An 18450-nucleotide genomic window follows, 5' to 3' on the forward strand; every position below is an offset into this window, starting at 1 on the left:
GGCGTACGCCCGAACCGTTGTCCGGTCGGACATTGAAATTTTGAAGTTAGCCCACAAGACCCTTCAGGGAGGCCACTGGGATTACAGGGATTACATCATTCGATAGGCCCTATGATATTTACGTATTTCAATTTTGTTCCATTCCTTTACCTTCCATGGTTTTCACACTACGGGTACTGGAATTTCCGAACCATATTATGGCAGCCATTTTGAAACCGGTGCACAATATGGAACATCTTTTGGTACAGCGTTACTTAGTTTTCCAAGACCTTTCGAACGAGGTATTACTCGACCCATGTTCCCATTTGACATTTCACAGTTACCCCCCGTTACCCCCATTTAGGGGGGGCGGGGAGGGGTACTTTTGGCGGAATTAGGTTTCCCCTTTAGCAATATATAACGTGTACTTGAAACACTTCTTCTATGTTTTATCATTTTTCAGATATTTCCGTGGATTAATTAAAATGGCCCACCCTGTATATATATAAGAAAGATGTTGAGAGCAAAAACATGTTTTGTAGACTTTCGTTTGAACATATGCAGATTGTCTGTCATGCTCTTTTTCCTTTTCTTTTCCATTTCTTCTTCAGTCGAGCTAATTCTGTGCATGAAACTCTTACGTCATAGCGTCAGAGGAGAGCCGCTCAAATGTCAATGCCAGGGTCAAACCACTACACTGCGAAAACTAGTCTAACACACGATAACAACACTTCCAACACCCAGGAAATTATTAATTAATTAATTAATAATATTTATATACGCTCTGAGAATAGGTGAACGCAAAAATGCAGCACCAACTCTTTCAATGCAATGTCATAATTGTAGCAGTACACACAGATAAACATACACCACCTTATGCAGAGTCGTTTTGACGTATGATTAGCGTCATACTAAAGGCCTGACTACTGCACGAAACATATGTTAGTCGAACTCTTTAGTATGACACTAATCACGCGTCAAAACGACTCTGCATAAGGCCCATAATGTCTGACAATATAGTCAGCGTCAATTGCTAAATCCCATTTGGGGCCACGGTGACTCAGTGGTAAAGCGGTTACTTCTGGGTTCCTGGTTCGACTTCCGGCAAAGTAAGTTTGTGGTGGATAACATCGTGTCCTCGAGTTTTCTTGAGGTGCTCCCGTTTCCTCCCATATTTTCATTCCACCAATTCTTCCATCATCATTCACGTGCCTTAATCATCGTCTCTCTCAGCCTCATGGGACGTCAAGCTTCATTTTTTCCTAAAACACATTAAGAAATAAAATTAATTATAATTCTAATATATACAGCCATTATAGTGGTTGAAACATGTTTCCTATCATTCGGTTGAAACAACATTCTAGCCATTGTACCATATTTTGAAACATTTAATTTAACATATATATATAGTCCGCATAACAGTGGTTATCAAAAATCTTTTCCATAAAATTCAAATCCAATTTCCTCCTCTCTTAATAATAATAATAATAATAATAATAATAATAATAATAATAATAATAATAATAATAATAATAATAATAATAATAATAATAATAATAATAATGGCAACAATTTTAGTGGTATTTAATATCTGAATGTTACTCCCAGACATGTTTTTAGGAATCACAATAGGACCTAAGTTAAATTGGAAACAGCAGGGGCGGATCCAGGATATGATCAAGGGAGGGGATAAACCATATTTTGCCGTTTTATCCTGTGTAAAGCAGGATTGAAGCCCATTTTCTCCAGTATATACCTGAGTGTCAAGGGAAGGGGGGCTATAGCCCCTACAGCCTCCCTTGGATCTTCCACTGGGAAACAGTATACAGTAAATGCTAGCAGTACATAAAAAGCATATCAAAACTTCGTTTTTGAAAGCTTCCGGACAATCAAATTAAAATATGTAACATAAATTTTGTTATCAAGTCACATCGAGTTCATTGTATCTGACAAAAGTATATTTCACTACAGAAAACACGTTCAGTTGAGTTGATTTTGAGTTAAACGTCCCTTTCAGCAGCGAGGCTATTTGAGACGGGATCTACTGATTAACGTGGAATCCGAACCACATGAGCTCTCGCCGGGAATCGAATCCGGGTCTCCCACGCCAAAAGCACGTACACTAACCGCTTAGCCATAAAAGAGCTCTACAGAAATCATGGGGGAGTGCAGTGGCTCAATGGTCGAGTGCTTACCTTTAGTGCATCCTCGTTCGATTCCCGGATAAGTAAGTTTGTGGTGGACGACATCGAGTACTGGGTTTTCCCGAGGTACTCTTATTTTCTCACATACTCTCTCATTGCACCAATTCTTCCATCATGTTTCACTTGCCTTTATCATCCATCTCTCCGAGCCTTTAACCCTTTGAGTACCATTTTTTTTTTTAATGTGAACATTCTTTTATATGTATGACTCCTTTAATGTGCGTTATTCCTGACATCTGTACACAATTTTTGAAAATAAACATAATCTCCTGGTCACATCTGATCCGATGGGACAACAACATATATTTCTTTTAGAATTTTCTAAAAACAAATTCCCAACGATGTTTGAATTATTCGCATGGGACACATGTGTCCCGTTGGTAGTCAAAGGGTTAAAGGGCATAATCGTGGGATGTTAAACTGAAAGGTTTCACTTCATTTGATTTTAATGTATTTCGAAGGTTTCCATTCTCAGTTTCTCTTCTTTTCCAAGAGTTCCTGTCTGACATCTACCCAACGTCGCACTCCATACATAAACCTTCTTTTCAGTTCTCTGCTATTTACTTAAATAAGGCAAGAAATGTATCCACAATTTCATACAGTTCTTTGTAATTCAATTAACTTTAAAAGAAGACGACGCTTGTTTTCAAGACAACACGTAAAACATTTTATTTTGTACTTGAAGAATTTATCCTGACACTAATTGTATTATCTTCATCTTCTCTGCTACAGAAACCCTTTTTTTGTTTTTTATTTTGTAATTTCCTTACACTTTTTTTCTGTCTCTCTCCCTATACGATAAAGTACATACATTCTGTTATTAAGCTGAGTGTAGCGTAATAAAATTGTCCTTCAGAAAAAATTCTAGTTAACTGCAGCTGTTTCAAAGCTGTCATGTTTCATAGTAAGAAGGCTTAATGGAGACTCGCGCAGCTGCTTATGAGGCGTGAAGAAGGAAAGGATATTTTAATCTCTTCCAAATTCTGACACTATTGTGAAAATTTACATCGTGTTTAGCGGGTGTATTATTTACACTCTTAAGGACACACAAAGTAAACTGTTTTTACTGCCTGTTTTATATCACCGAGTTATTCGTTTCTAAATACGCCACAGCTGTAAAAACTCTTTTCTGTTATTATTGTTATACGAGCTTATATACAAATAATTGTGTTTAAACAGTTGTAAAATATTCTTTAAAAAATATTCGGTACATTTAGGCAATCTTGTGTATTTACTGTGTATATGTACGTTATGGAGTCTGCATTTTAATTCTGATTATCCTACCGAGTTGAAAATCATTACTACTGTTATTCTAATATGGATTTTGTGAGAGAATTCTTTCAACTTTACTTAATACATAATATCAGTAATAATTTGGAAGAAAAACTATGTCAGTTTAGCGTTCCATGTTTATGACCTTTTAGTTCATTTTATAAAAGCATTCTTTTCAAAAGTTAATAATAATAATAATAATAATAATAATAATAATAATAATAATAATAATAATAATAATAATAATAATAATAACAATATAATAATTATAACGTAATATGATTTCATATTTTATAACGTGAAACAGGGCCGCGGTGGCTCAGTGGTAGAGCGTTCACCTCTGGTGCATGGGGTCCCGGGTTCAAACCCTGCTCCCGCGAAGTGAACTTTGTGGTGGACAAACACCGTGTGCGTGGGTTTTCTCGGGGTTCTCCCGTTTCCTCCCACTTCCTTCATTCCACCATTTCATTCATTTCTCATAATCACCGTCTCCTTTAGCCTAACTGGCATAACTGTGGGACGTAAAACTCAAAGATTTCATTTTTTTATATATAACGTGAAACATCACTAAACGACAAAGATTCCCTGGATATTATACTTTACATGCCAACTCTACAGCATTTTTGGTTGCATACCAAAGTAGGATATATAGTTTGATTTTTTAAGAGTAACGTGAACGTCGCATGTAATCCTCCGAAATGAATTGGAATGAAATTTTTAAGTTTAACGTCCCACGATCATGTCCTTTAAGGCTAAGAGAGACGGATGATTAAGGCAAAGGAATGGGGAAGGAAGACTTGATCGAATGAAAATGTGGGAGGAAACAGGAGTACCCGAGAAAACCCACGAAGACGATGTTGTCCACCACAAACTTACTTGGCTGAGAATCAAACCAAGGACCCCATGCACTAAAGATAAGCGCTCTACCATTGAGCCACGGTGACCCCCAATAATTTGGAAGAGATAAAGACTTTAACGAGTCTCTCTAAATTTTAACGTGAATTTCATGTTCAATGAATGAAGGACAAATGAGTGTCAAAGTCAATTGCTAGTCAATAAATTTTTAGTATTTTCAGTCGATATGATAGAGGCAATGCTGCTATCAAATTCAGTGGGGACAAATATGTAACTTAGTGCTGCCTACAAGACGAAACGAGAGAGACAGAGAGCTCTTCCGATACAAACAATCATACTTTTTTCGAGACGAGACAGTACTTTGACGGTATCTTTTTGAGACAAAGACACGAGTTGCGGTGGCTCAGTGATAAAGTTCTTACCTTTCGTAAGTGGGGTCCGTGGTTCGCGATTTATGACGTTTAGAGTGATTAATGCAAGTGAATGATAATATAAGATTTGGTGGGATGAAAATGTGAGAAGGAACGAGAGTACCGCGAGAAAACCCACGCACACGGTGTTGTCCACCACAAACTTACTTGGCCCGGGATCGAACCACGAAATCCAAGCACTAGAGATATGTACTCTACCACTGAACTACCGTGCAGCCTTGACAGTAAGGAAAGGTGTCAGAAGGTATCACAATAGGATGAAAACATCAAAAGCAGAAAATTTTCCTGAAAATATTCATCACTGGTGAGCGACGAAAAGAAATATTGCAAAAGTACTGCTTGTACACCCCGTAGACATTTTCCGCTTTTCGCGAAGAGCAGAATAAATACATTTAACTTGCACTCTTCTCCTGATATTTTTAAGTGACTTCCTGTTATTTGGGATGGCGTAAGGCCAAACAAACCACCTCCACCTTAGCTATCCCTTCCGTCACCTTGATGCGGGGCGGACCAACAGCTGCTTGCTCACTCACCCAAGGATCAATGAACTCACTGCTCACCTAATCGAAAGCTCAAATGGAACCTTTTAGAAGACGGCCATTAATGTAGAAGTTGTCATTGAGAGAAAATAACATATTAAAGAAGCTGTCTTTATAATAAATGTCAATTGCAGTCTCTCTATTTCTTTTCTAATTTGTTTTCCTTGTATTTGTCTCTATTTCTTTCTAGGTACACAAAATCTCTTTCTACACGTTTACCTTTCAGAATTGAAACAGTTCTTTAGAAAAACAAGTCGAAACGTAATTACTACCGTATTTTGATCATGACCTCTCACGACATTATATCCTTTGGGAGAATTATGACAGAAGTAACAGGATAGTTCGCTGGGCACAGGAATATAAATTACCCCATTGTTTATGTAGAGTATGGTTGAGTCCTGTGGTCATCAATTGAAATGCGAGGAAGACTCAATAATTTATCTAAGATCTAAAATCATACAGCCAAACAGTAAATTTCCTTGATCAAAACTTATTAGATCCATTTCGCCTTCAGTGATTTAATATTTTGAGTTTAGGGTTACTTTTCTTTCAACACAAATTGTTACCACATTCCTACTAACATTATTACAATAAGGATTGGGGGGAGCGGTGGTTCAGTGGCAAAGCGCTTACCTCTGGTGTGTGGGGTCCGTGGTTCGATCCCCGTCCAAGTAAGTTTGTGGTGGACAGCATCGTGTCAGTGGGCTCGGGGTACTCCCGTTTCCTCACACATTTTCATTCCACCACATCATCATTCATTTGCCTTAATCATCGTGTCCCATAGCCAAAAGGACATAACGTGGAACGGTAAACTAAAAATTTTCATTACAGTTAGGATTAACCATTGATGTAGGTTCCGAAAGACATTGTAGATACTGAGCCCAAGTCTTCACAAAATAGTGGATAAGTCACGCACTATGAAGAAATATTTCTCGATAGCACTTTATTTGATAAAATTGCAGTACGATTCTGCAAAATAAACGAATCTGTTTGTGGACCAATAGTACTTGTGCTTATCCACTTTCCCTTAATGTTTCTTATGTAAGTTCTCAAACGTACTGAATGACATGTAGCTCAAGTGGAACGTAGATAGATAGGTAGATCTTTGAATGTTCTTCGTACTATGATGCAAAGTGTTCATGTTATTCCTGTTATTTCTTTATTTCTATATCTTTCATAAAAAAAGTGAACTTTATTTATATTATCTTAATGATATTAGAACTATAGTCAATTCATTATAGTCGTTAAAAAGAGACCAGCGATAAGAGGAACGCCTTTGTCTTTAAATTGCGGTACAATTTCATCGTGGCGTTCGCTCGAGATATCTCCTCTGCAACTGGAAACTAAAGACATAAGGCATTTGAAATATGAGATATTAAATATAGTTTTTATTATTTCAAAATATGAACTGAGTTGTAGCCATACTCACGAGTTTTCAGAGCAATAGAATATACTGTAAAATTACCTTGATAGGATAGAAAAGGTAAAGCAATTTACCATGCGGGAATCGATTTTCTCTCACAACCTTTTATTATGAAATTTCTATTATGAAACAATAACATACATTTACTGTATGGTCGTAATATCAATACAAAATCCACTAAGTTGTTACGGTAAAATAGGCATCCTAAGACCCAGGCAGCCTAAGGAACGATTCGCATCATTGCTCAGAAGAAGGTATAAAACCCCATGCATCACCACATAGACATTAGTTTCGTCTGGCCAACTCCTCTCTCTGGAGGTTTGAGAGATCCTAACCTAACTAAAGCCTCCTAGCTTGCCTGGAGCTCTGAGGTCTCTTGAGCGCTCAGCTTGCCTGGAGTTTTGTGGGAATTCAACCGCTCTTTCAACTTGCGTGGACCTTTGAGAGATTCCTAACCGGAATCACCTACCTTTGCGTGGAGCTTTCTGGTTTCCTTTCCCGTCCAGCTTGTCTGGAGCTTTACGTGACACTCAAATGTTTGGAATTTCCCTCTTATCCAGCAGAATACATACACCTATGCAATGTAATTTCAAATTTACAGGCATTATGTGAACTCAAAATTTGCGCCAACTTATACTGACCACATTGAGAAAGAAACACTACCCTTACTGCCACGTGTGCATTTAACTCCATACTAATTTTTCATGATAATATAATAAGAATATTATGCAAACTGAAATCTTAACTGACACTTTAGTGATTCGTTGGTTACTGACATGTTTTTCATTACGAAAAGGAACAGTTTAGTTAAATCTATCTGGCTGGATGTTAGTTGTATTGTTTAACTTTTGTTTTTATCAAGTAACTGATGAAGGGTATAAACAGAGAAGGAGAATTTTCGGAGAACAACGCCTAAAGGTCGCCAGTGTTACCTCCCAAACGTCAATCACTGTCAAAATGTCTATGAGCAAGTGATAAGTACCATCATCCAGTGTTCGTGCGAGTGGCTGTAACACGCATTTACTCTTTCTCCATAAGACCTATTTACAAGCAGTCTTCTTCTATCTATGTTCACTGCTTGAAGAGTATTCCAAAATCAAAGAGTTGTCGATAAGAAATGACAAGGGACATAATCTCCCTTTTTCTTCTCTTCCTTAATTCTTAAAAACAATACTATTTTGTACCCAATTTTCTCTGCCTGATAACTTTCTACAATATGATTAATTGTATAAAAAAGAACATTTTGTGGGGTACAATGAACAAATGGAAGGAATTATTCCAGAAAGCTTGTGCATTATCCACTTGACCACAAAGAAATAGAATTGGTCACCAGAATTCAAGGCCAGTAATTGATGATTGTTGTGTTAGAAGTCTGGAGATACCATCAACAATCAATCAATTACTGTTAATCAAAACATAAAATAAACGAGCTGTAAGCTTTCGTAGCAATTAGTAAATAGTGTTGCTCCATAATTACGAGGCAACAAAAATGCCTCTAATGAATGACGCCGTATTACAAAGTGAAATTTAATGTCAGAAAGTTTCCAACAGATAATTCCCCTAACAAAATACGAGAGTAATATATTAGCCTCCTGTCATTATTCATTCTCAAAATATTCATATTTGTATGCTGTCGTTCTTTTTTTCAGTACTCGAAGCTACTGGGTTGTTTATAAATTAAAACAGAAAACTGATCGTTATCAGAACGAACACACTCATAATCGATTATGCATAATTCCTTAGCCAAAATTACAAGCTGCTATTATCATACATTCGCAAATGTTTTGCGCTCATACAAGTAACGCGTTTGCATATTTTATAGACTTGAAATGTTGGAGTTACTTAAAAGAGTTATGTACAGCGTACTATTAGAATACAGAGTGAATTACTTATGGTGATTACAGTTGACCTTGAGGGTGTGAAACAGACAACTTAATGTGATCAAGGGATATTAGGAATAAGAAGTGACCTGACTAGGCAATCAAGCGTCCATCAATCATTAAGAAGAAGGGAAGCTTCTCTTGCAAGAGATCGTCCAAGATAAATGCTTCAACACAAGAGCTCTCTCTATCTATACAATGAAACAATTACGATTAACCAGTTCACTTCCGTTTATATCATCAGTCTTACAAAATACCATACATAACCATATCATATTGGAGTTTTGCTTTTTTTTTTTTTTTTTGTATTGTCTCCAGTGTTCACCGTGGGAACAATCACGTGTGTGTGTGTATATCGGTATAAGGAGCAATTAACGAGTTGTTCGCCGAATAAATATATTAGAGAACAACAGTGTTACAAACTACAAGCACAGAAAATCACTCAAACCTTCACAGTAGAGTAGTAGTAGTAATTAGTGGCGGCGATAACATTCACACAGAATCACTGATGCAATGGGGTCCTCTCAGCTGATTGGTTTTGTACTATGCTCGTTACAGAACCTTCGTTCGCCCATAATTGTTATACAGTTTTGACGCTACGGTTTTCTTAAAAATGTGGATAGGAGATAAGGAATAAGATCGTTCAGTGATTCAGATGCAAAAATGGGGGCGAAGTGTGCGTGGATCTCGTACTACAGTACACCCAAGGTCTATTAGGAAATTATCATTCTAAACTAATGCCAATGTTTGACAGTGACAGTGTTTGATGAGGAAACAGGGTTGTAAGTTCTCAGAATTATCACTAATAGACACAACAGAATTCAGAATTTATTATCAATAAAGCAAAGTATGACGTAGCATAACACGCGAGGAGCAGTTTTTCCTAAGAGAAACAATTATCGCAGAAGACACCTTATATTGCTTTTAAAAAAATATGTATGGAATATTATCTCCACCTGCGTTAACGCCCATGCTTTCATGCTTATGCAAGATGGTGTCCTGCCTGATTTTGCTCTTGACGTCCTTGACATTGGTTTGGTTGCCGTGGTCTTCATTAATGGTCAGCATGGTGTCCTGATTTTACTTCGTGTGACTTCTTTCTGTAAGGTTGGGCTAAGGAAGAGGTTTAACAAAACCAAACCACAATGTTTTGACCAGCTGGAGGATCGCATTCGGTCTGTCACCACCGCGCTTTTTATCTAAGTCTGTAATGGTTGTTTCCAAAAAGACCCCAGTAGCTAGCTGTTAATACAGGATGTGGAACTTTAATCTTCAATAGAGACTGTATCACTCTGAGTTCTATCAACAGTCATTTTGCTGTAATCACTAATAATCATAAGAGGTTGAGAATACTTTTCAACACATTGTTACTTTCCGCTCACTCTGTATATTACTACAAGTATGATACGGGCTGCGGTTGCTCAGTGGTAGAGCGTTCGCTTCTGGTACGTGGGGTCCCTGGTTCGATCTCCGCTGAAGCCAAATGAACTTTGTGGTGGAACAAACACCGTGTGTGTGGGTTCTCCCGTTTCCTCTTACTTTTTTCATTCCACCATTTCATTCATTTCTCATCATCACTGTCTCCTTTAGCCTAGCCGGCATAACCGCGGGACGTAAAACTCCAAGATTTAACTTTTTTACAAGTAAGATACGTCCAACTTTGTTGACAAGTGTAAGTGAAAACAATTCCTTCTCCTAGGAACTATGATCAATTTTTTAAATATATTTTTTAACAACTTTTATGATCGTGCTAAGCTTCCTATAACTTGTTATTATGCATGAATATTGACGGTTTCTTTAGCTGTTATTAGTGTTGTACACCTACGGTTTATAGAAACAAATTACATGGAACAGTAGGAGTCATTTATCTAATTCAACACCTTTTAGAGAGCTCGCAAAAGTGCTATCTGCTCTGGAATAACGTATTGAACAGATGCAAATTTCATTGCTTGAGGAAAGCTTTTGGGAGCCGTAGATTGCAGCTTCGATAGGAAGTACCCAGTTCATCATCGTCACCCAATAAATTTAAGCCTTTGCCTTGGTTTACGATCTTCCTCTTCGCTTTAGTGAAAAGAGAAGTAATTTGCGCGTGATATCAAGTAGATCTCAAAACCAGTACATTTACTACGAATACCACTTCTACTGACCACGGCCCAACCAAAGACTAAAAGCGGATGAGTCGAAGAAGAAACAAAATGGGTAATTAGTCCTTTTTCTGGCTTCTAGCCAGGCTGATATACATTTATTACATCAAGGACAAGTCTTAAACACTAGATGGATGGGCATACGTTGTGTACAAAAACCTTGAGGGTAGGGGGCGTGAGGAATCCTCCTTGTCTTGTCTTGGTCTACAAGTAAAGTGGTCTGGAAACCTCGAGAGCATTTAAATCATGGACAGCCGCAACCAGAATGAGGCGATACAAAGAGCTGAGAACGCGGTTCTTTCAAGATCTGGTTGCTTTGCATGCAGAGCGCTTGACATTTTCGATTAAGAGCAAATCTTGCTGAGGGTACATAATCAAGTCAGCACAAGGCAATGTAACAGGATAACAGATATATAGGGCTTAGAGGATAGCTAATGATTTTAATAGGAGGATATGCTTTATGTACGCCTACATTCAACTACTAGGAGTGCAGATTGACAAAGGCTTGATGAATATAGACCAATTTAAGTAGCATTAGAGCATTTCAAATGAATGGAAACAACGATGTATTAAATGAACATTTGCACATGTGTAATGGGTTGAATCGATGCTAGAAAAATATATAATCGAGTTCCGTTACCTTCTACTTAATATCAATGTTAATACAGTACTCTGGCCCGGACTAGCCAGGCTGGTAATTTGGTAATCTGTTGGGGCCCCAAGTCCACGGGGTCCTCAAAATTGAAAAGTAAAAGAAGTAAAATAAATAAATAAAGAATGTTGAAGACAAAACAAATTTCTACTTAAAAAAAAACAGTAAATTCTGTAAAGAAGTAAATTCTCGAGATAGATGAAATAGCCAGATTAAGTGACGAACTAAAGTTATTAAAATAAGCACAGTTTAATTTTTTGAAAAAAATGTATCAGTCTGATAATACTGTATTGATTTGGAAATATCTTTATAATATATAATTTTATACACTGATATAAATAGGTGAACAAGAATAATACCACTTCTATGTTTTGTGTTGAATTTTGATGCAACACACTGAGAAAAATCCGTTACCCGGACAGCGGTATATTGTACAAATATACGGAATCCTTACGGAAATCAGTACGGAGCATGGGTTATCCATATGCTACATATACTTTTCCAGCTTAGATACTACATCATGCCTCTGCAAGATGTATAACATCTAAGAGTCTTCCGTACATTACATACATATACACATGTTACATACGTCACCTATATGTTAGATACATCCATCTATATGTTAGATTCTGACTTCCTATATATACAGTTTTTTTCGTTCGTATGGAAAGTACATTTATTCGGAACACCTATACGGAAAGTGCGTATAAAGTGGAGTGGATTTTAGTTTAGCGTCCCTTTCAGCAGCAAGGCTATATGAGACGTGGACCTACTGATTAACGTGGAATCCGAACCACATGAGCTCCCGCCGGGAATCGAACCCGGGTCTCCCACACCAAAGGCGCGTATGCTAACCGCTTAGCCACGGAGGAGCTCAGGAAAGTACGTATAAAATATAACTTTTCTGTTATACGTTTACTGTACGTTAAATCCAAAAACTACAGGGCTTACACACGCAAGCTATATTTTTACGTACGCCACATACCTTTTCTTTTTCTCAGATTATATCTTAAACATATATTTTTAAAAAATTCTTATTATGATTCTGTTTGTAGTGGTAATACGAACCATCAAAACAAAAAGAGTTAACAACTGGTGTGTGTCGGGGAGATGGGAGAGAAGGGTTGAAACTGCTATCAGCGCCAAAGGATCTCAACATAGTCAGCCCGGGTCTGAAAGAACTGAATGAACAAACATTAAAATATCTAAATACTGTCTGAAACATCCAATTCTGCTGTCAGAATCTTCCTTCTTTTTTTGGACGAAGGATGCAATGTAGTCTCCTGCAATGTAAACTCCGATGTCGGGCAGTAGTCAATAGACATGGCCTGCAGTTCAGATCGAACACAAAGGGTGGTGGAAACACAGGATTTTCTACGTAAATGGCACACTCAAATTCGGTTCAATATACCTCTGTATACTTAAAAAAATCTCTCCTAAAGCCTGTGACAAACATCTTGGCATTTCAGCTAAATGAATAAAACGCAAGCTCTGACACGACGTTGCCAAGTGGTAAAGGAGTGCGGCTATGACTTGGCTAAGCAGACGAACTACAGGGCGATCAGATGGCAGAAGATAGACGTAGATCTGTACAAAATAAACGTGGCAATACCGGAGGCCTCTCATTTGCTAGCAGCATTTAAAGGGAATTTGGAGCGCCGCCTTCAAATGCCAAGATGTTTGTCACGCCGTTTAGTAGAATTCAATAAGGAAGCAATTACCTAGATAGAAATATGGAATTATGGTCTTCTTTTCCGTTTGTGAATATACTATGTATTTCGAAGAGCAATTTTCCATTTATATTCAGAGTATCTGGAACAACATAATTATTATTTTAAAAAAATGTACCGTACTCGACATTAAGTGGAAATTGTTCTTCCCTATGTGTGCCATTTTCCCTTATGACACTCGATGTTTCCGGTTCTAATGTAGATCTCTTGTGCACTTCCACTTTACTCTCATTAAACGGCGCAAAAATATGGGCTAAATCAACACTTCAGAAAACACTAAAGAGAACGCAAGTGCGTAACATGAAATAATAAGGGAAAAAATACAATACTTGTCCCTTCAGAACAATTGATGTAACAATGACTCACTAGAAAAATAAGAGGGGAAAATATTGATTTTTTTAATATTTATTTTTTCTTTGTTCACCAGAAGATAAAGGACACATTTGGAGTGCTCTGCAAACATTGAAAGATGTTGGATCATCTGAGGGATGACGTGTGGCCTCACAAACTGATACTGGCATAATAATATAGGCTGTTCCATACGGAAGGTCAGTATTAAATGCTTGAAGAACTAACAGATCGCAAAACTTTTTGTATTTCAACATGTTTTTAATATATAAAAAATAAATTAACTTTTTCATCTAGCTGTAAGTTTATGTAGCTTGTGATAACTCGCACCTAACTTATTTTTAAAATTATTTCATTAATGTGTTAGATTTACCCTTTTTATTCCGTTTCTTTCTTCAAATCTTTCTCTTTGTATAAGTCTGTATAAGCATGTATGTTAAATATAGTCCATATTTATAGAATTGGTGCTTACTGGCCTTTAAACACCGCCAAATACTGTGAAACATATTCTAATAAAAGAACTGGAGCATTACAATGCTACAAACAAAAGACAATGTTGCCAACTTAGGACTTTTTGCCTTACATTTGGTTGGCATAATATTCTTCTGAAAAAGATCAGGACAAAAATATATAAAACTGAACCTGGCAAATTTTATATATATACAGGATGTTCCAAAATTCAGGTGTTACTGAAATGTAGATCTTGAATAAACATAATGAAGAAGTGGATATATCTATATTAGTTGTTGCTTTAGGTATGAAAGCATTACAGCACAAATATTCGAGCTGATGCCCTTCTTGAGCCTTGCAGATATCGATACGAGCGAGTCTACAAAATTCAGAACAATTTGGATTGGCAATGTTGCACTAAATACCAATAAGAGCTGTAATACATGGTAAAGTACTCTATCTGTCTCGCCAATCTACTGGAACAAATGAAAAGTTGATTGAACAATATCTAGAACACCTAAAATTTGTTTTGGTATCTACGTTAACGGTATGCTGTTACTTTATCTAAAAGCCCAGAACTCACTTAAACTATCGTTATAGATTTACACACAAATGTCCTTTTTTATAATTCCTTGTTTTATTACTAATCTCCTATTTAACACAGCTTTGAAATACAAGCTTGAAGTTTAGGGATTTTCTTATGGGGGCTCCAGCGGCTCAGTGGTAGACCTCTCAAGAGAGCTCTCGTTTGTACGTGGAGTTCCTGGTTCGGTCGCAGCTCCCGCCATTTGGACTTGGTAGTCGATAAACACCGTGGGCGTGGGTTTTCTCGGAATTTACCCGTTTCATCCCACTTTCTTCATTCCATCATTACTATCCATCTCACTTTCACCGTCTTTCTTAAGTTCGAAGGATAATCGTAAAAACTTTAAAATAAAAAGTTCATTTTTAAAACACAATCTTGGAGGAAACTTTCTTTCTAAGTTGGCATCACTGCAAACAAATTTATGTTGCATGAATGTTAATCGAGATATAATAGCAGGAACTTCTTGTTCTTTACCTGAATTACGAAGTTTATACATTGTGCAGTCCGATTCGCCACATCTGTCTTGTGTGAACTACGCATTGAACAAGTTCTCCTAAGGAGACTGCAATTACCATTCGTTTTTTTATATATATAGTGAAGACGTTTTACGTTTTTTTAAAAAATATCGAAACACATGTTTTGGAAAGTCCTCGTAAAAAAAATACTCTTGTATTTCATGTTGTTGAGCTGACAGTTCCTTGTTGCTGAAGTTAAAAGACACCATTATACAATGTTTTGTAAAAATATAATTGTAAAAAAAGCAACAAAAAAATTAAAAATACAAAACAAAATTCAAAACACAGACCACGAAACGTACTCATAAGTGGCATTGCAGTATATTCTACACTCGTTACTGATTTTACAAACAAATAAAAAAAATCATAAAGGAGTCGGTACGGAAATTATCAATCAAACTTGAGAGCAATCGCAAACACAAAAAACTTCATTAAGGGAGATTGCTTGATGTCACGTCTTTGAAGCACTGCAGGTATTTGCTAGCAATGTTTTATGCAAGTCGTTCCCAAATCATTTATTTTTACTGACGTCACATTTTACTGAGCGCTGACAATATCACGACACACGTTTTGACAAATAGAATTTGTTTTAAAATTGATCTTAATTTATTAGAAAACAATTCATTGTAAAAATAAACTCTGGTCGAGACAGTAGGGTAAATCACCGGAAACTAAAGGTTAAAGAACTTAATTGCAGGAAGAAAAAGCTACATATCCTTGCATCATACACAACCAACAATGATTTGCTGGTGTACAATAGGGATGGTATCGAGACGAGACGAGACGAGACTTTGTAGTCTCGGTCTCGTCTCGGTTTAAAAATAGCTGTCTCGGTCTCGGTCTCGTCTCGAGTCAAAAATTGCCGTCTCGGTCTCGGTCTCGTCTCGGTCAACAAATGCTTGTCTCGATCTCGGTCTCGGTCTCGAGGGCCAAATCTCGGTCTCGTCTCGGTCTCGTCTCGAAAGTCTCGAAATAAATAGGTGAAATTAAAATTGTAAAAGTATTATTATTGTAAAGTCTGTCGTTTCTGCTTCTTATTTTTGGCCTTATTCTTGACTTAGAATTATAGTATGGTGTACTTCTTCAGAGCTAATTTGCTAGCGCTGATGCCTTCCATGCGTGTGTTCCAGTTTCAATCATCAGTGGGTATATCATATCTGAGATAAAATTCTAATAGTAACCCATATTTCACTTTCAGCCAAAGACTTTCTTATATGGCCTCAGTACTGCCTATACAATTAAACTCTATTAAATTAACTTCAGTACTATACAGTAGTTTATTTCCTTCCTTAGAATAAGAATTGTTCAATACATTCTAACTTATAACGCAACACATAGCAGCATGAATGTATTTAAACGTACCGAAATTGAAATTTTACAATTTCTCATTTATTATCCAATACATTTTGTTTTGACTGTCATTTTAAAAGCATAATATAACGTTCATTATCTGAACAAATAGGGTACATTATTACTACAATATATTTTGTTTAAAATTGATCAAATGCTTTATTACCGTTTCACATCTACGTGTTTAATTGACACCTTATAACACGAAATTCCTGAACTTTGTGATGGGAGCTACGGCACTCATCTTTCCTATGTGTGGCCTCGGGTTGCATCACGAAACAAGTTAGATTCAAAGTCAGATGTTTCGCATAGTGCGCGACTAAACTTAAGTACATTCTGTTTCTTATGTAAGTTCCTAAAGTTGTAATGCATTACATACGCATATGTATATCCACTGCCGTAACATAGATTAAGCTTATTCCTGAGCTCTTAGCGTTGCATGTGATCTTTATTCGAGAAAACCAATTGTGCGTTCATTACGTTGAAATTTTATATTGATTGAAAATTACTCGCGAAACACAAACATACATATTATATAAGTATATAGGTAATTCGAGCTAGCTGTATCTATTTTCTCTCTCTCGCCAAAACAAGTGATTCTTAACTTTCTAGTTTTCTTTTGTATTCATTTTCGTAGTTTTGCAGCAACATGAAGTATTAAATAGTCAAAAATATTTTTTTTTTCGCTGTATGACTTTCGTTAAATTTTGGATCCAATTTTATCCCACCTTACCTAGTAAATTTATACAGTATATATAATGTAAACCTAAAGCCACCTTACTACTTTGTAACTACTTAGTATAGTTTGAAAAACAGTATTATAGATCTTAGTTAAGGAACCGGTTTTTCGTTTCTCCTGTAAAATTACGAAATTATGACTTGGTTTAGTTTATCTCTGAGGTCTTGATATAAAATCATCACCATCATCATAATCAAGCATTATCAATCCACTGCTGGATGAAGTCTTCCAAACTTTTCTCTACAACTATCTATCTTAAGTAATTCTTTTCCAGGTTACTCCCCAGTGGTTCCTGATTTTGTCACAATTTCTTGTATGCGGACATTTCCTAGGCTGTTTTTGTCACGTGGTATACAATCTAAAATTGTTTTCGTCTATCGATCATAATTTCGTCTTGCAATATGTCTATAACATTTTCCGATCTATTTTAAACATTATTTCATTAGTACCAGTCATTAGTTGCCAAATAATTCATTTCTATATATTTGGGCTACAAATAGTTCATATTCTCTACTTTTGTAGCACAGACACGCTACTTTTTGATCTTCGGATCTGGCAACACGGACTCAATTATTTAAATCAAAACAATGTAAGAATCCCCATTTGCATGGTCCCGAGTTCGATTCCCGGTGGCGGTAATGTTCAACGACCGAAGTTTTTTTGGATTCCACTATGATCAGCAACTCCACGTCTCCTTTAGCCCCCCTAGCATAATCGTGAGACGTTAAACTAAAACAAAACAAACCAAAAATCAACACAATGAGTATTAATAACTGTAAGTCTTTGAATAATTGCATATAGCTATATGATATGGATCGAGTTTGAGGTGGTCGGTGGTCAAACTATAACAAATGAAATGCAGTTAAGGCGTAATTAAAATTTTAATAAAGCAGTTTTTTAATCTAAAAAAATACATCAGGCCTAAGGTTTAGGGAGAACAACTAGTGCTACTGAAAAGTTGTCACTTACGTTTAATTTCAGTTACAATTTGCTTTTACATGTATTGCTGGAACGAAAACTTTGACGTTAACATTATAAGTAGCCCAAAGACTATGAAAATGAAAAACATCGTGTTTTGAAAACATTCTTGCACCATAAAACAAATTATGAGTAATTTTAAAATATTTTGCACTTTAGCTACGTTATTTGCACTATATTTATAATAATATTTAGCAATTTATTTAAGTTCGCAACACTGCTTAAAATAATGTAACTGCGACTTGTTGTAATTAAAACTACTGAACACTAATGTTATAATGTTCCTGCCATTTGAGTTATTACAGATCTCCAAAATGTTGATGTTAGTGATATGTATTGTCCTTTGTTACACTGAATAAGATATGTGCTTTTGTG

At 36.4% G+C, this 18450-nt stretch overlaps 1 protein-coding gene and 1 long non-coding RNA gene across 2 annotated transcripts in view; one reads left to right on the forward strand and one right to left on the reverse strand.

Annotated features, from left to right (window-relative positions):
* The window catches only part of LOC145660705 (protein amalgam-like), a 464422-nt gene that overhangs the window by 233076 nt on the left and 212896 nt on the right, over positions 1-18450 (reverse strand). The gene's annotated exons all lie outside the window — the stretch shown is intronic.
* The window catches only part of LOC145660704 (uncharacterized), a 249283-nt gene that overhangs the window by 67912 nt on the left and 162921 nt on the right, over positions 1-18450 (forward strand). Inside the window, exon 3 of the long non-coding RNA XR_014126865.1 lies at positions 13537-13657. This is a non-coding gene — a long non-coding RNA (uncharacterized LOC145660704). The remainder of the gene's footprint in view (positions 1-13536; positions 13658-18450) is intronic.

Source organism: Thermobia domestica, chromosome 9 (genome assembly GCF_964235325.1).
Source record: "Thermobia domestica chromosome 9, izTheDome1.hap1.1, whole genome shotgun sequence".
NCBI classification, from domain to species: Eukaryota; Metazoa; Arthropoda; class Insecta; order Zygentoma; family Lepismatidae; genus Thermobia; species Thermobia domestica.